The sequence below is a fragment of the Bos indicus genome, chromosome 16, assembly GCF_029378745.1.
Source record: "Bos indicus isolate NIAB-ARS_2022 breed Sahiwal x Tharparkar chromosome 16, NIAB-ARS_B.indTharparkar_mat_pri_1.0, whole genome shotgun sequence".
NCBI classification, from domain to species: Eukaryota; Metazoa; Chordata; class Mammalia; order Artiodactyla; family Bovidae; genus Bos; species Bos indicus.
This window is the reverse complement of record NC_091775.1, coordinates 24874457-24890570: the sequence shown is the minus strand read 5'-3', so window position 1 is coordinate 24890570 and position 16114 is coordinate 24874457.

Genomic DNA, 16114 nt, shown 5'->3' with positions numbered 1-16114 from the left:
GCTAATACTTCGGAGAAGGCAATGGCAACCCACTCCAGTACTCTTGCCTGGAAAATCCCACGGACAGAGGAGCCTGGTAGGCTGCTGTCTATGGGGTCGCATAGAGTTGGACACGACTGAGCGACTCATTTTTCACTTTTCATGCATTGGAGAAGGAAATGGCAACCCACTCCAGTGTTCTTGCCTGGAGAATCCCAGGGATGGCGGAGCCTGGTGGGCTGCCATCTATGGGGTTGCACAGAGTCAGACACGACTGAAGTGCCTTAGCACCAGCAGCAGCAGCAGCTAATACTTTAATTTGTACCCATTTTATAGCAATATTTACTTCCAAGACTTCTAAATTTGTTCCTGCCTTTTAGATAATTATTTCTCATCTCTGAATGCTCTCCTGTAAATTCTGGAAACTGAAGAATGCATTTGTAGATAAGACATTAACTTGCGTTTACTAACTGTAGCTTTTGAGTTCGTTTTTTGTTTTTTTTTTTTTTCTCTCTTTGTGGTTTGCTACTTGAACTATTCTTTACAGCCTTTATATTCACGGGATTCTTTCATACGGTGATTACAAGATTGACAGCTATTAAGTATGATGGTAAGTGAAAATAATATACTTTGATAGGGTGTTCAAAAAGCAGAGTGCTGTGTTTACATCCACCTTTCCTTCTATGGTTTGACCAGTATTATCAAAATACATGCACTTTCTTGATACAAAAGAAATTAATTTCATGTTAAGAATTTTTTCTGAGAATATCTTGAGCAACCTTCAAAATAGTAGCAAAAAGGCTGGTATATTACAAATTGATTTTGAAATTCTTTCCCTTAAACTGAATATGATGCTCTTTGGAGGTGAAAACAATTAAACACAGGACCAGCTGGATAACCAGGAATAGCCGCATCTTGGGGTTACATTAGAAAATATCTCTCCAGAGTGCCCACCGTTCATGAAATGTGCAAAAAACAGTGCTAAAGATTCCTGTGATAAGAAGAGATGTAAAGGGCATTGTTAGAACCTAGACATGAGGCATGGAATTAAATGTGAGTGGCTGGGTAAGCCTTACTGGGGAGGTGATGTTTCACATCAGGGAAGATGGTTTCTCTTTGCCCTTTCTCCCTTTCCCCTATTGCCTGATTATTTCTATTCACCCAGGATTTCTGGGGCCATGTGCTCAATTACCACACCAATGTAGTAATTAGGTAAAAAGACTCTGAAATAAAAGCATTCTGGATATGAGTTTGTAGTTCAAAGAAGAGGAACTTGTTCTTTTTCACTTGGTTTTTAAAATTTTATTTTATTGAAATTTAGTTGATTTACAACTTTGTGTTAGTTTTACATGTACAGCAAAGTGATTTAGTTATATATATACACACGTGTGTGTGTATACACCTATTCTTTTAAATATTCTTTTCCATTATAGCTTATTACAGAATATTGAATATAGTTCCCTGTGCTGTGTAGTAGGACCTTGTTATTTATCCATTCTATATACAATAGTTTGTATCTGTTAATCTGCTAAGTTCAAACTTCCAATCCATCCGTCCCGCCCTTTGTCAACCACAAGCCTGTCCTCCATGTCTGTGAGTCTGTTTCTCTTTTGTAGATAAATTCATTTGTGTCCGATTTTAGATTCCCCTTATACGTGGTGTCATATGGGATCTGTCTTTCTCATTCTGACTTGCTTCACTTAGTATGATGATGTCTGGGTCCATCCATGTTGCTACAAATGGCATTATTTCGTTCTTTTTTATGATCGAGTAATATCCCATTGTATATATGTACCACATCTTCTTTATCCATTTATCTGTCGATGGACAATTCCATGTCTTGCCTATTGTGAAGACTGCTGCTCGGAACAGAGTTGTGCGTGTATCTTTTTGAATTATAGCCTTGAAGGAGTTTTTTCTTGCTCACAGTCACTTTCTCTGTCTCAAGCCCCTTTCCATTGCCATGCCTTCCCCCTGACTTATTGACTTCTTTGTCAATGGAGATCTCCCCTGACCAACAGGCAATGCAATGGTAACCTAGATGGTTTCTAAATACTCAGGCATTCCCCGCCCCAGCACAGGAATTAATGTCCAGATGAGACAGAGGTCAGCTAACCAGGAAAGACCCTCAGAAAGACAAGGAAGGAGCTTCCCTGGTGGTCCAGTGGCTAAGACTCTGCACTCTCAGTGCAGGAGCCAGGGTTCGATTTCTAGTCAGAGAACTAGATCCCAGATGCTGCAACTAAGAGTTTGCATGCTGCAATTAAAGATCCTGCATGCAACAACCAAGATCTGTTGCAACCAAAAAAATGAATTAAAAAAAAAAATAAAAACAAAGAAAGACAGGGAGACAGAGACTAAAAGACACAAGTTTAACTGACAAGGACAGGGACACCCACACCACTGTATGAGGGGAAATGTACTGTCTTGGATGGCATTTGTCCTAAACAACTTGACAAATTTTTTAAAACTTGATATCTAAATGGAGAATGGCAATAAATATTTGAGGTAGAGAAGTCAAATCAAATGATGCTTTTTTTCTTCTCATGCATCTTATAGTCACTCTGAGAACAGACAGCCCTTTGACTGTTGAATAGGAAAATTTGGATATTCTAGGTAGGCTTAATTATCTGCAGTAGTTATCTTTTTCATTCATTTGTTTATTTATACAACAAAAATATATATAACACTTCCTATATCTCATACACTCTGAAATCAAAATATAAATAAAATGAAGTGAGCCTAATGAGGGAATCAGCAAGTACAGTATAATGATTTAAGTACAATATAGAGGAGCCAAGATGGCGGAGGAGTAGGACGGGGAGAACACTTTCTCCCCCACAAATTCATCAAAAGAGCATTTAAACGTCGAGTAAATTCCACAAAACAACTTCTGAATGCCGGCAGAGAACATCAGGCACCCAGAAAAGCAACCCAACTCTTCGAAAGGAGGTAGGAAAAAATATTAAAAACAAAAAAAAAAGAGACAAAAGAGGGAGGGACGGAGTTCCGTCCCGGGAAGGGAATCTTAAAAAGAGAGAAGTTTCCAAACATCAGGAAACCTTCTCACTGCCGAATCTGTGCCGAGCTTTGGAAGCACAGAGGGCAACATAACAGGGAGAAAAAAATAAATAAACAATTTAAAACTCGCAGATTGCGAGCCCTACGGTAACTCCCCCAGCAGAGAAGCAGCGCAGACGCCTGCATCCACCATTAGCAAACCGGGGCTGGGCAGGGAGGCGCGGCGTGGGCTGCATCGCTGAGAGTAAGAATCTGGCCTGAATACCCTGAGTGCTATCTGAGTGAAATAATTTGGGCTAGCAAACCAGACTGTGGGATACCTACCACGCGAAAAGCCAGCCCTAACCTAAGACCGCCAGGCCCGCGCACGGAACAAAGGACTGAACAGAGATAGCCGGCTGCAGACCTTCCCCCTCCGGTGACAGGCAGCCAGAGCCGGAAGGGGGCAATCGCAGCCCCAGAGAGACATTATCTATAAAATTGTAAGCAGGCTTCTTTGCTAACTAAAACTTCTTGGGGGTCTGGACGGTCAACATCTGCCTGAGAAGGTGCGCCGGTTTTACTTCCAGATAACCGAGTGGCGGGGAGGCGATAAGTCGCAGCATTGGCGCTCGCCTAGGAAGAGCAAATTGGCGCTCGGACCTGGGAAGAGCACAAAACGCAGGCCCAACTGAGTCTGCGCCTCTGAGGACTACCCGAGTGCCTGAACCTGAGCGGCTTGGACCTGGGAGGTGCATGCAGCCCAGGGCCAGCCTCGGATTGTTCCCGGCGGAACAACCTAGAGTCTGAGCAGTGTGGACAGGGAGGCTACACGCGCCGTGAGCGGGGGCAGACCCAGGGTGGCTGAGGCACTGCGAGCCCACGCCAGTGTTATTTGTTTGCAGCATCCCTCCCTCCCTCCCTCCCCACAGCGCGACTGAACAAGTAAGCCTAAAAAAAAAAAAAAAAAAAGTGTCCTCCACCGTGCCCTTTGAGTCAGGGCGGAAACCAGATACTGAAGAGACTAGCAAACAGAAGAAGATATAACAGAGGGAAACGCCTTGGAAGCTACAGGCAATAGATCAAAACCCTGTGGTTACTACGGACTACATAGGAAGGGGCCTATAGATCTTGAGAAATATAAATCTGACCAAGGAACTAGCCAAAAATGAACTGAACCCACAACACCCACAAAAAAAAAAAAAAAAAAGTCCTAGATATATTTTTATTATTTTTACAATCATTCTTTCTTTTTTTTTAATCAAAAAAAAATTTTTTTAAGTCCTCTATTGTTCCTTTAATTTTCACTTTTATAACCTATTACTTTACAAAAAAAAAAAAAAAGACCCTATTTTTTTCTTCTTCAGCAAACTTCATATATATATATTTTATAATTTTTTGACCTTGTTTTTTTTGTTTGTTTGTTTTTGTTTTTTTCTTCTTTTCTTTAACATTGTATTTTTGAAATTCCAAACTCTACTCTAGATTTTTAATTTTCGCTTTTTGGTATATGTTATCAATTTTGTACCTATAGTTTTTTTTTTATATAATTTCTGTGACTTTTTATTTTTTTTTTTTTCTTCTTCTCTGTTTCTTTCTCTTCTTCTTTTATATAACATTGTATATCTGAAATTCCAAACTTTACTCTAGATTTTTAATTTATGCTTTTTGGTATTTGATATCAATTTTGTACCTGTATTTTCTGTATAATTTTTGTGACATTGTTCGTATTTGTTTGTTTGTTTTCTCTCTTTATTTTTCTTCTTCTTTTTTTTTTTTTTTTTAACATTGTATTTTTGAAATTCCAAACTCTACTCTAGATTTTTAATTTTTGCTTTCTGGTATTAGTTATCAATTTTGTACCTGTACTTTCTTTATAATTTTCGCGACCTTGTTTGTTTTTGTTTGTTCGTTTTTTCTCTCTTTCTTTTCCTTCTTCTTTTCTTTAACATCGTATTTTTGAAATTCCAAACTCTACTCTAGATTTTTAATTTTCGCTTTCTGGTATTAGTTATCAATTTTGTACCTGTACTTTCTTTATAATTTTCGCGACCTTGTTTGTTTTTGTTTGTTCGTTCTTTCTCTCTTTCTTTTCCTTCTTCTTTTCTTTAACATCGTATTTTTGAAATTCCAAACTCTACTCTAGATTTTTAATTTTTGCTTTTATGTATTTGTTACCAATTTTGTACCTTTAAGGACCCAATCTTCAGGACCCATTTTTCACTAGGGAGTGAGATTACTGGCTTGACTGCTCTCTCTCCCTTTGGACCCTCCTTTTTCTCCACCAGGTCGCCTATGTCTCCTCCCTAACCCCTCTCTACTCTACCCAACTCTGTGAATTTCTGTGTGTTCCAGACGGTGGAGAACACTTAGGGAACTGATTACTGGCTGGATCTGTCTCCCTCCTTTTCATTCCCCCCTTTTATCCTTCTGGCCACCTCTGTTACCTTCCTCCTTCTTCTCTTCTCTGTATAACCCCGTGAACATCTCTGAGTGGTCTAGTTGTGGAGTGCACATAAGGAAGTGACTACTGGCTAGCCCACTCTCTCCACTATTGATTCACCTCATCTCATTTGGGTCACCTCTAACTCCCTCCTCCCTCTTCTCTTCTCCATGTAACCCTGTGAACCTCTCTGAGTGACCCTCACTGTAGAGAAACTTATCATCTTTAATGTAGATGTTTTATCAATGGTGCTGTATAGAAGGAGAAGTTTTGAAACTACTGTAAAAATAAGACCGATAATCGGAAGCAGGAGACTTAAGTCCAAACCCTGACTCCAGGGAACTCCTGACTCCAAGGAACATTCATTCACAGGAGCTCATCAAATGCCTCCATACCGACACTGAAACCAAGCACCACACAAGGACCAATAAGTTCCAGGGCAAGACATACCAAGCAAATTCTCCAGCAACAAAGGAACACAGCCCTGAGCTTCAAGACACAGGCTGCCCAAAGTCACCCCAAAACTATAGACATCTCATAACTCATTACTGGACATTTCATTGCACTCCAGAGAGAAGAAATACAGCTCCACCCACCAGAACACCGACACAAGCTTCCCTAACCAGGAAACCTTGACAAGCCACCTGTACAAACCCACACACAGCGAGGAAACACCACAATAAAGAGAACTCCACAAACTGCCAGAATACAGAAAGGACACCCCAAACTCAGCAATTTAAACAAGATGAAGAGACAGAGGAATACTCAGCAGATAAAGGAACAGGATAAATGCCCACCAAACCAAACAAAAGAGGAAGACATAGGGAATCTACCTGATAAAGAATTCCGAATAATGATAGTGAAATTGATCCAAAATCTTGAAACTAAAATGGAATCACAGATAAATAGCCTGGAGACAAGGATTGAGAAGATGCAAGAAAGGTTTAACAAGGACCTACAAGAAATAAAAAAGAGTCAATATATAATGAATAATGCAATAAGTGAAATTAAAAACACTCTGGAGGCAACAAATAGTAGAATAACAGAGGCAGAAGACAGGATTAGTGAATTAGAAGATAGAATGGTAGAAATAAATGAATCAGAGAGGATAAAAGAAAAACGAATTAAAAGAAATGAGGACAATCTCAGAGACCTCCAGGACAATATTAAACGCTACAACATTCGAATCATAGGGGTTCCAGAAGAAGAAGACAAAAAGAAAGACCATGAGAAAATACTTGAGGAGATAATAGTGGAAAACTTCCCTAAAATGGGGAAGGAAATAATCACCCAAGTCCAAGAAACCCAGCGAGTCCCAAACAGGATAAACCCAAGGAGAAACACCCCAAGACACATATTAATCAAATTAACAAAGATCAAACACAAAGAACAAATATTAAAAGCAGCAAGGGAAAAACAACAAATAACACACAAGGGAATTCCCATAAGGATAACAGCTGATCTTTCAATAGAAACTCTTCAAGCCAGGAGGGAATGGCAAGACATACTTAAAATGATGAAAGAAAATAACCTACAGCCCAGATTATTGTACCCAGCAAGGATCTCATTCAAGTATGAAGGAGAAATCAAAAGCTTTTCAGACAAGCAAAAGCTGAGAGAATTCTGCACCACCAAACCAGCTCTCCAACAAATACTAAAGGATATTCTCTAGACAGGAAACACAAAAACGGTGTATAAACTCGAACCCAAAACAATAAAGTAAATGGCAACGGGAACATACTTATCAGTAATTACCTTAAACGTAAATGGGTTGAATGCCCCAACCAAAAGACAAAGACTGGCTGAATGGATACAAAAACAAGACCCCTACATATGTTGTCTACAAGAGACCCACCTCAAAACAGGGGACACATACAGACTGAAAGTGAAGGGTTGGAAAAAGATTTTCCATGCAAATAGGGACCAAAAGAAAGCAGGAGTAGCAATACTCATATCAGATAAAATAGACTTTAAAACAAAGGCTGTGAAAAGAGACAAAGAAGGTCACTACATAATGATCAAAGGATCAATCCAAGAAGAAGATATAACAATTATAAATATATATGCACCCAACACGGGAGCACCACAGTACGTAAGACAAATGCTAACAAGTATGAAAGGAGAAATTAACAATAACACAATAATAGTGGGAGACTTTAATACCCCACTTACACCTATGGATAGATCAACTAAACAGAAAATTAACAAGGAAACACAAACTTTAAACGATACAATAGACCAGTTAGACCTAATTGATATCTATAGGTCATTTCATCCCAAAACAATGAATTTCACCTTTTTCTCAAGCGCACATGGAACCTTCTCCAGGATAGATCACATCCTGGGCCATAAAGCTAGCCTTGGTAAATTCAAAAAAATAGAAATCATTCCAAGCATTTTTTCTGACCACAATGCAGTAAGATTAGATCTCAATTACAGGAGAAAAACTATTAAAAATTCCAACATATGGAGGCTGAACAACACGCTGCTGAATAACCAACAAATCACAGAAGAAATCAAAAAAGAAATCAAAATTTGCATAGAAACGAATGAAAATGAAAACACAACAACCCAAAACCTGTGGGACACGGTAAAAGCAGTCCTAAGGGGAAAGTTCATAGCAATACAGGCACACCTCAAGAAACAAGAAAAAAGTCAAATAAATAACCTAACTCTACACCTAAAGCAACTAGAAAAGGAAGAAATGAAGAACCCCAGGGTTAGTAGAAGGAAAGAAATCTTAAAAATTAGAGCAGAAATAAATGCAAAAGAAACAAAAGAGACCATAGCAAAAATCAACAAAACCAAAAGCTGGTTCTTTGAAAGGATAAATAAAATTGACAAACCATTAGCCAGACTCATCAAGAAACAAAGGGAGAAAAATCAAATCAATAAAATTAGAAACGAAAATGGAGAGATCACAACAGACAACACAGAAATACAAAGGATCATAAGAGACTACTATCAACAATTATATGCCAATAAAATGGACAACGTGGAAGAAATGGACAAATTCTTAGAAAAGTACAACTTTCCAAAACTGGACCAGGAAGAAATAGAAAATCTTAACAGACCCATCACAAGCATGGAAATTGAAACTGTAATCAAAAATCTTCCAGCAAACAAAAGCCCCGGTCCAGACGGCTTCACAGCTGAATTCTACCAAAAATTTAGAGAAGAGCTAACACCTATCCTGCTCAAACTCTTCCAGAAAATTGCAGAGGAAGGTAAACTTCCAAACTCATTCTATGAGGCCACCATCACCCTAATACCAAAACCTGACAAAGATCCCACAAAAAAAGAAAACTACAGGCCAATATCACTGATGAACATAGATGCAAAAATCCTTAACAAAATTCTAGCAATCAGAATCCAACAACACATTAAAAAGATCATACACCATGATCAAGTGGGCTTTATCCCAGGGATGCAAGGATTCTTCAATATCCGCAAATCAATCAATGTAATACACCACATTAACAAATTGAAAAATAAAAACCATATGATTATCTCAATAGATGCAGAGAAAGCCTTTGACAAAATTCAACATCCATTTATGATAAAAACTCTCCAGAAAGCAGGAATAGAAGGAACATACCTCAACATAATAAAAGCTATATATGACAAACCCACTGCAAACATTATCCTCAATGGTGAAAAATTGAAAGCATTTCCTCTAAAGTCAGGAACAAGACAAGGGTGCCCACTTTCACCATTACTATTCAACATAGTTTTGGAAGTTTTGGCCACAGCAATCAGAGCAGAAAAAGAAATAAAAGGAATCCAAATTGGAAAAGAAGAAGTAAAACTCTCACTATTTGCAGATGACATGATCCTCTACATAGAAAACCCTAAAGACTCCACCAGAAAATTACTAGAAATAATCAATGACTACAGTAAAGTTGCAGGATATAAAATCAACACACAGAAATCCCTTGCATTCCTATACACTAATAATGAGAAAACAGAAAGAGAAATTAAGGAAACAATTCCATTCACCATTGCAACAGAAAGAATAAAATACTTAGGAATATATCTACCTAAAGAAACTAAAGACCTATATATAGAAAACTATAAAACACTGGTGAAAGAAATCAAAGAGGACACTAATAGATGGAGAAATATACCATGTTCATGGATTGGAAGAATCAATATAGTGAAAATGAGTATACTACCCAAAGCAATTTATAGATTCAACGCAATCCCTATCAAGCTACCAACAGTATTCTTCACAGAGCTAGAACAAATAATTTCACAATTTGTATGGAAATACAAAAAACCTCGAATAGCCAAAGCGATCTTGAGAAAGAAGAATGGAACTGGAGGAATCAACCTACCTGACTTCAGGCTCTACTACAAAGCCACAGTTATCAAGACAGTATGGTACTGGCACAAAGACAGAAATATTGATCAATGGAATAAAATAGAAAGCCCAGAGATAAATCCACGCACATATGGACACCTTATCTTCGACAAAGGAGGCAAGAATATACAATGGATTAAAGACAATCTCTTTAACAAGTGGTGCTGGGAAATCTGGTCAACCACTTGTAAAAGAATGAAACTGGACCACTTTCTAACACCATACACAAAAATAAACTCAAAATGGATTAAAGATCTAAACGTAAGACCAGAAACTATAAAACTCCTAGAGGAGAACATAGGCAAAACACTCTCCGACATACATCACAGCAGGATCCTCTATGACCCACCTCCCAGAATATTGGAAATAAAAGCAAAAATAAACAAATGGGACCTAATTAACCTTAAAAGCTTCTGCACATCAAAGGAAACTATTAGCAAGGTGAAAAGACAGCCTTCAGAATGGGAGAAAATAATAGCAAATGAAGCAACCGACAAACAACTAATCTCAAAAATATACAAGCAACTCCTACAGCTCAACTCCAGAAAAATAAACGACCCAATCAAAAAATGGGCCAAAGAACTAAATAGACATTTCTCCAAAAAAGACATACAGATGGCTAACAAACACATGAAAAGATGCTCAACATCACTCATTATCAGAGAAATGCAAATCAAAACCACTATGAGGTACCATTTCACACCAGTCAGAATGGCTGCGATCCAAAAGTCTACAAATAATAAATGCTGGAGAGGGTGTGGAGAAAAGGGAACCCTCTTACACTGTTGGTGGGAATGCAAACTAGTACAGCCACTATGGAGAACAGTGTGGAGATTCCTTAAAAAACTGGAAATAGAACTGCCTTATGATCCAGCAACCCCACTGCTGGGCATACACACTGAGGAAACCAGAAGGGAAAGAGACACGTGTACCCCAATGTTCATCGCAGCACTGTTTACAATAGCCAAGACATGGAAGCAACCTAGATGTCCATCAGCAGATGAATGGATAAGAAAGCTGTGGTACATATACACAATGGAGTATTACTCAGCCATTCAAAAGAATACATTTGAATCAGTTCTAATGAGGTGGATGAAACTGGAGCCTATTATACAGAGTGAAGTAAGCCAGAAGGAAAAACATAAATACAGTATTCTAACACATATATATGGAATTTAGAAAGATGGTAACAATAACCCTGTGTATGAGACAGCAAAAGAGACACTGATGTATAGAACAGTCTTATGGACTCTGTGGGAGAGGGAGAGGGTGGGAAGATTTGGGAGAATGACATTGTAACATGTAAAATATCATGTAAGAAACGAGTTGCCAGTCCAGGTTCGATGCACGATACTGGATGCTTGGGGCTAGTGCACTGGGACGACCCAGAGGGATGGTATGGGGAGGGAGGAGGGAGGAGGGTTCAGGATGGGGAACACATGTATACCTGTGGTGGATTTATTTTGATGTTTGGCAAAACTAATACAATTATGTAAAGTTTAAAAATAAAATAAAATTAAAAAAAAAAAAAAAATAAGTACAATATAAGTTTCAGGAAGGATGGGGACCATATTTGTATTCAAAATTCCATCCTTAATGCAACACATGACATATAAGAGGTATGTGTCAAATGTGTGTGTCTAATGTACATGCATAGCTTGGAAGCAGGACATATAATCAGATAGGGTGGGAGAATGAGGAATGTCCATCTGAGCTTGGAGACCATGTCTAGAGTGGCACCATTCTCCTTGATGGTGTGAATTTATGCAGCAGGGTTCAACTGCTTGATTTTCAATGAGATCATTGGATAATTTGGATCATAATAAGTTCCAGAAAGCAAAACATACAGGAGCAGAAAGGCCAAGGGCCCTCCTGGAAGCAGCTGAAGCAATGAAGCATAAAGTCTAGAATGAAGAGAGAAGGAATGAAGCTCAAAGAAAATGAAAAAATGGTCACTGAACCAGAAACTTCATGAGGTTTCAAGATTGGAGAACGGGGCTTAAAATGAAGAAACAGGACAAAGAGGGGGATGTGTATGTATAAAAATGGGAAATGGAGCCATGGAGGATTATGTCAGTTTCCAGTGGGTATGCAGAAGTAGTTGTAGTTCAGTTGCTCAGTCGTGTCTGACTCTGCGACCCCATGGACCGCAGTACACTAGGCTTCCCTGTCCTTCACTATCTCCTGAAGTTCACTCAAATTCATGTCCATTGAATCAGTGATGCCATCCAGCCATCTCATCCTCTGTCATCCCCTTCTCCTCCTGCTTTACAATCTTTCCCGGCATCAGGTGGCCAAAGTATTGGAGCTTCAGCTTCCGCATCAGTCCTTCCAATGAATATTCAGGATTGATTTCCATTTAAGAAAAGAAGGTCAAAGCAATATGTAACACTTGGGCGGTGGTTGGGTCACCTTTGTTGTGTTGCACAATGGCAATAGTGGCAATGGAGGGGAAGAGCCCCAGGCCAAAGACATCATGGGAGCACTGGCAGGGAAGTCAGTAAGTGTGCATCCGAGAGGGAGAGCCCAGGTGGAATGAGCCTCAGAGTGAGTCTCAGCCAGGGTTTCCCCAGAAAGTGGAGCCTGAGTTAATTGAGCTTGCCTGTAGTTGATTGATTTTAGAAGCAATCCTAAGAAATAGGATGGGAGATTGGGGAGAGCAAGCAATGAGCACCACTGTGAGTGAGGGGGGCTCAGTCCTGTCCTCAAAATCTTCTGAGAAGCCATGGAATAAACCTTAGAATTTATCCACTGGTGTCTTCTCCCCTTCATCAAGTGTTATGCTGGGCAGCTGAAACTTCCCATCAGTGAGGCGGTACCAGTGTGAGTGCAAAGCAAGTTTGTGCAGGTGTCCTGTGCTAAAGCTTCTAAGATGCCCCAGGTAGAAGTCAAAAGATAACAAGGTGCAGCTGAGGCAATACGCCATCAGCTTTCCAGCTGCCTGAAGCTGATTGGCACAGCAGTACTGGAGGAAAAAGGTGGGCAGAGAGAATGTGAGGTGGGACGCAAGAGGTGCCTGTGACAATGCATTAAAGAGTCATTGTCTATGAGCAGTAGGTGGGAGCAAGTAGAAAGCCTAGGCACTGAGGGTGCCACAGACAGATGGTTTGGGCGGCCAGAGTTTGATCGTTTTGGCCAAGGATGCCAAGGGAAAGTGAATGAAAAGTCATTTTTGTCTGAGCAAGACTCAACCCTGAGGAGGAGACTGAGATGGTAAGCTCTAGGCTCATCTGGACTTTCAGATGTTTCCTAGAACTAAGCAGGTTTAACCAGATCTAGAAATCTAATCAAGGCATGGATGATTGTGAAAGCAAGCTGTGACCTAATCAATAGTATCACGATTGATATCAGAAGTGTGGTCTGAAAGTAGAAATGTATAAGATTATCCATCTATATCTATTATCTATTTATAACTATATTTACCTATCAACTATACCCATATCTATCATTCTATCATCTATCTATACATTTATATGCATATATGTGTGCATGTGCAGTTTTTCTGGTAAAAGACGAACGGAAAAGAAGAAGGCATTAAGTTCAGTTTAGTTGATCAGTCGTGTCCAAATCTTTGTGATCCCATGAACTGCTTTCCTGTCCATCATCAACTCCTGGAGATTGCTCAACCTCATGTCAATCAAGTCGGTGATGCCATCCAATCATCTCATCTTCTGTCACCTTCTTCTCCTCTTGCCTTCAATATTTCCCAGCATCAGGGTCTTTTCTAATGGGTCGGCTCTTTGCAATAAAGTATTGTATCTTCAGCTTCAGCATTAGTCCTTCCAATGAATATTCAGGACCAATTTCCTTTAGGAATCACTGGTTTGATCTCCTTGCTGTCCAGGGGACTCTCAAGAGTCTTCTCCAACACCACAGTTCAAAAGCGTCAGTTCTTCAGTGCTCAGCCTTCTTTATGGTCTGACTCTCACATCCATACATGACTACTGGAAAATCCAGTAGCTTTGACTATACGGATCTTGTAGGCAAAGTAAAGTCTGCTTTTTAATATGCTGTCTAGGTTGGTCATAGCTTTTCTTCTGAGGAGCAAGCCTCTTTTAATTTCATGACTGCAGCCACCATCTGCAGTGATTTTGGAGCCAAAGAGAATAAAGTCTTTCACTGTTTCCATTGTTTCCCCATTTTTTGCCCTGAAGTGATGGGACCAGATGCCATGATCTTAGTTTTTTGAATGTTGAATTTTAAGCCAACTTTTTCACTCTCCTCTTTCACTTTCATCAAGAGGCTCTTTAGTTCTTCGCTTTCCGTCATAAGGGTGGTGTCATCTGCATATCTGAGGTTACTGATATTTCTGAGGTTACTGATAATCTTGATTCCAGCATGTGCTTCTTCCAGCCCAGTATTTCACATGGTGTACTCTGCATATAAGTTAAATAAGCAGGATGACCATATACAGCCTTAACGTACTCTTTTCCCGATTTGGAATCAGTCTGTTGTTTTATGTCCAGTTATGTTTCTTCTTGACCTTCATACAGATTTCTCAGGAGGCAGGTAAGGTGGTCCAGTATTCCCATCTCTTGAAGAATTTTCCAGTTTGTTGTGATCAACAGTCAAAGTCTTTAGCATAGTCAATGAAGCAGAAGTAGATGTTTTTCTGAAAATCTCTTGAGTTTTCTGTGATCCAGCAGATGTTGGCAATATGATCTCTGGTTCCTCTGCCTCTTCTAAATCCAGCTTGAACATCTGGAAGTTCATGATTCACCTACTGCTGAAGCCTAGCCTGGAGAATTTTGAGCATTACTTTACTAGCGTGTAACATGAGTGCAATTGTGCAGTAGTTTGAACATTCTTTGGCATTGCCTTTCTTACGGATTGGCATGAAAACTGACATATTCCAGTCCCGTGGCCACTGCTAAGTTTTCCAAATTTGTGGGCATATTGAATGCAGCACTTAAACAGCATCGTCTTTGAGGATTTGAAATAGCTCAACTGGAATTCCATCACCTCCACTAGCTTTGTTCAAGTGATGCTTCCTAAGGCCCACTTGACTTCGCATTCCAGGATATCTGGCTCTAGATGTGTGATCACACCATCGTGGTTATCTGGGTCATGAAGATCTTTTTTGTATAGTTCTTCTGTATATTCTTGCCACCTCTTCTTAATATCTTCTGCTTCTATTAGGTCCATACCATTTATGTCCTTAATTGTGCCCCTTTTCCCATGAAATGTTCCCTTGGTATCTCTAATTTTCTTGAAGAGATATCCAGCCTTTCCCATTCTATTGTTTTCCTCTATTTCTTTGCATTGATCTCTGAGGAAGGCTTTCTTATCTCTCCTTGCTATTCTTTGGAACTCTCTATTCAAATGGGTATATATTTCTTTTTCTCCTTTGCCTTTAGCTTCTCTTCTTTTCTCAGCTATTTGTAAGGCCTCCCAGGCAACCATTTTGCCTTTTTGCATTTTTTTTTTTTCTTGTGGATGGTCTTGATCACTGCCTCCTGTACAATGTTACGAACCTCTGTCCATAGTTCTTCTTCAGGCACTCTATCTATCAGATCTAATCCCTTGAATCTATTTGTCACTTCCACTGTATAATCATAAGGGATTTTATTTAGGTCATACCTGAATGGTCTAGCGGTTTTCCCTACTTTTTTCAATGTAACTGAGCCTCAAAAAGCTCCAATTTATAAAGATATAATTTATCTGATCCACTTGAAAGTTTTCTTCCTCGAGGTAAATTAACAAATTAGCATTCTGATTTAGATAGAAGTCTTTTGAGAGTTTGTTTAGCCAGTTAAGTTCCCCTGAGCCTGAACGACTCTGGGCTTATGAATAAATCAAGTCTGTGGACCCCAAAGTGGAAGGTCACACCTGAGAACTCAGGGACTGCACCCTTTGCCCTATGAGAGTCTAGCTCACTTCCTCTGATATTTTAGAATTAGTATTCTGATGTCAATACACGATGTCTGTGACGTATCATTGTGTGGAAGTAAAATTATGTCTGTGTGGCATAGTTTACTATTACTGCATAACAAATTAACACAAAGCTTGAAACAATACACACTTATTGTCTCAGAGTCCCTGTGGGTCAGAAATCTGAACATGGCTTAACTAGTTCTAATACTACAGACCCTTTCACAGACAACAATCAAGGTGTCAACTGGGAGTAGCTGTCTTCGGGTCTTAAGAATCTATTTCCCATCCCCTAGGGTTGTTGGCAGAATTGAGGCCACTGTGGACTGTTGGACCTAGGTTCTCAGTTTCTGGCTGGCTCTTCCTTCAGTTCCCTGCCCCATGGGCCTCTTCAACCTGGCAGCTTGCATCATCAAAACCAGCAAAAATCTGTTAGAGAAGTAATTATCTTTTGAAAC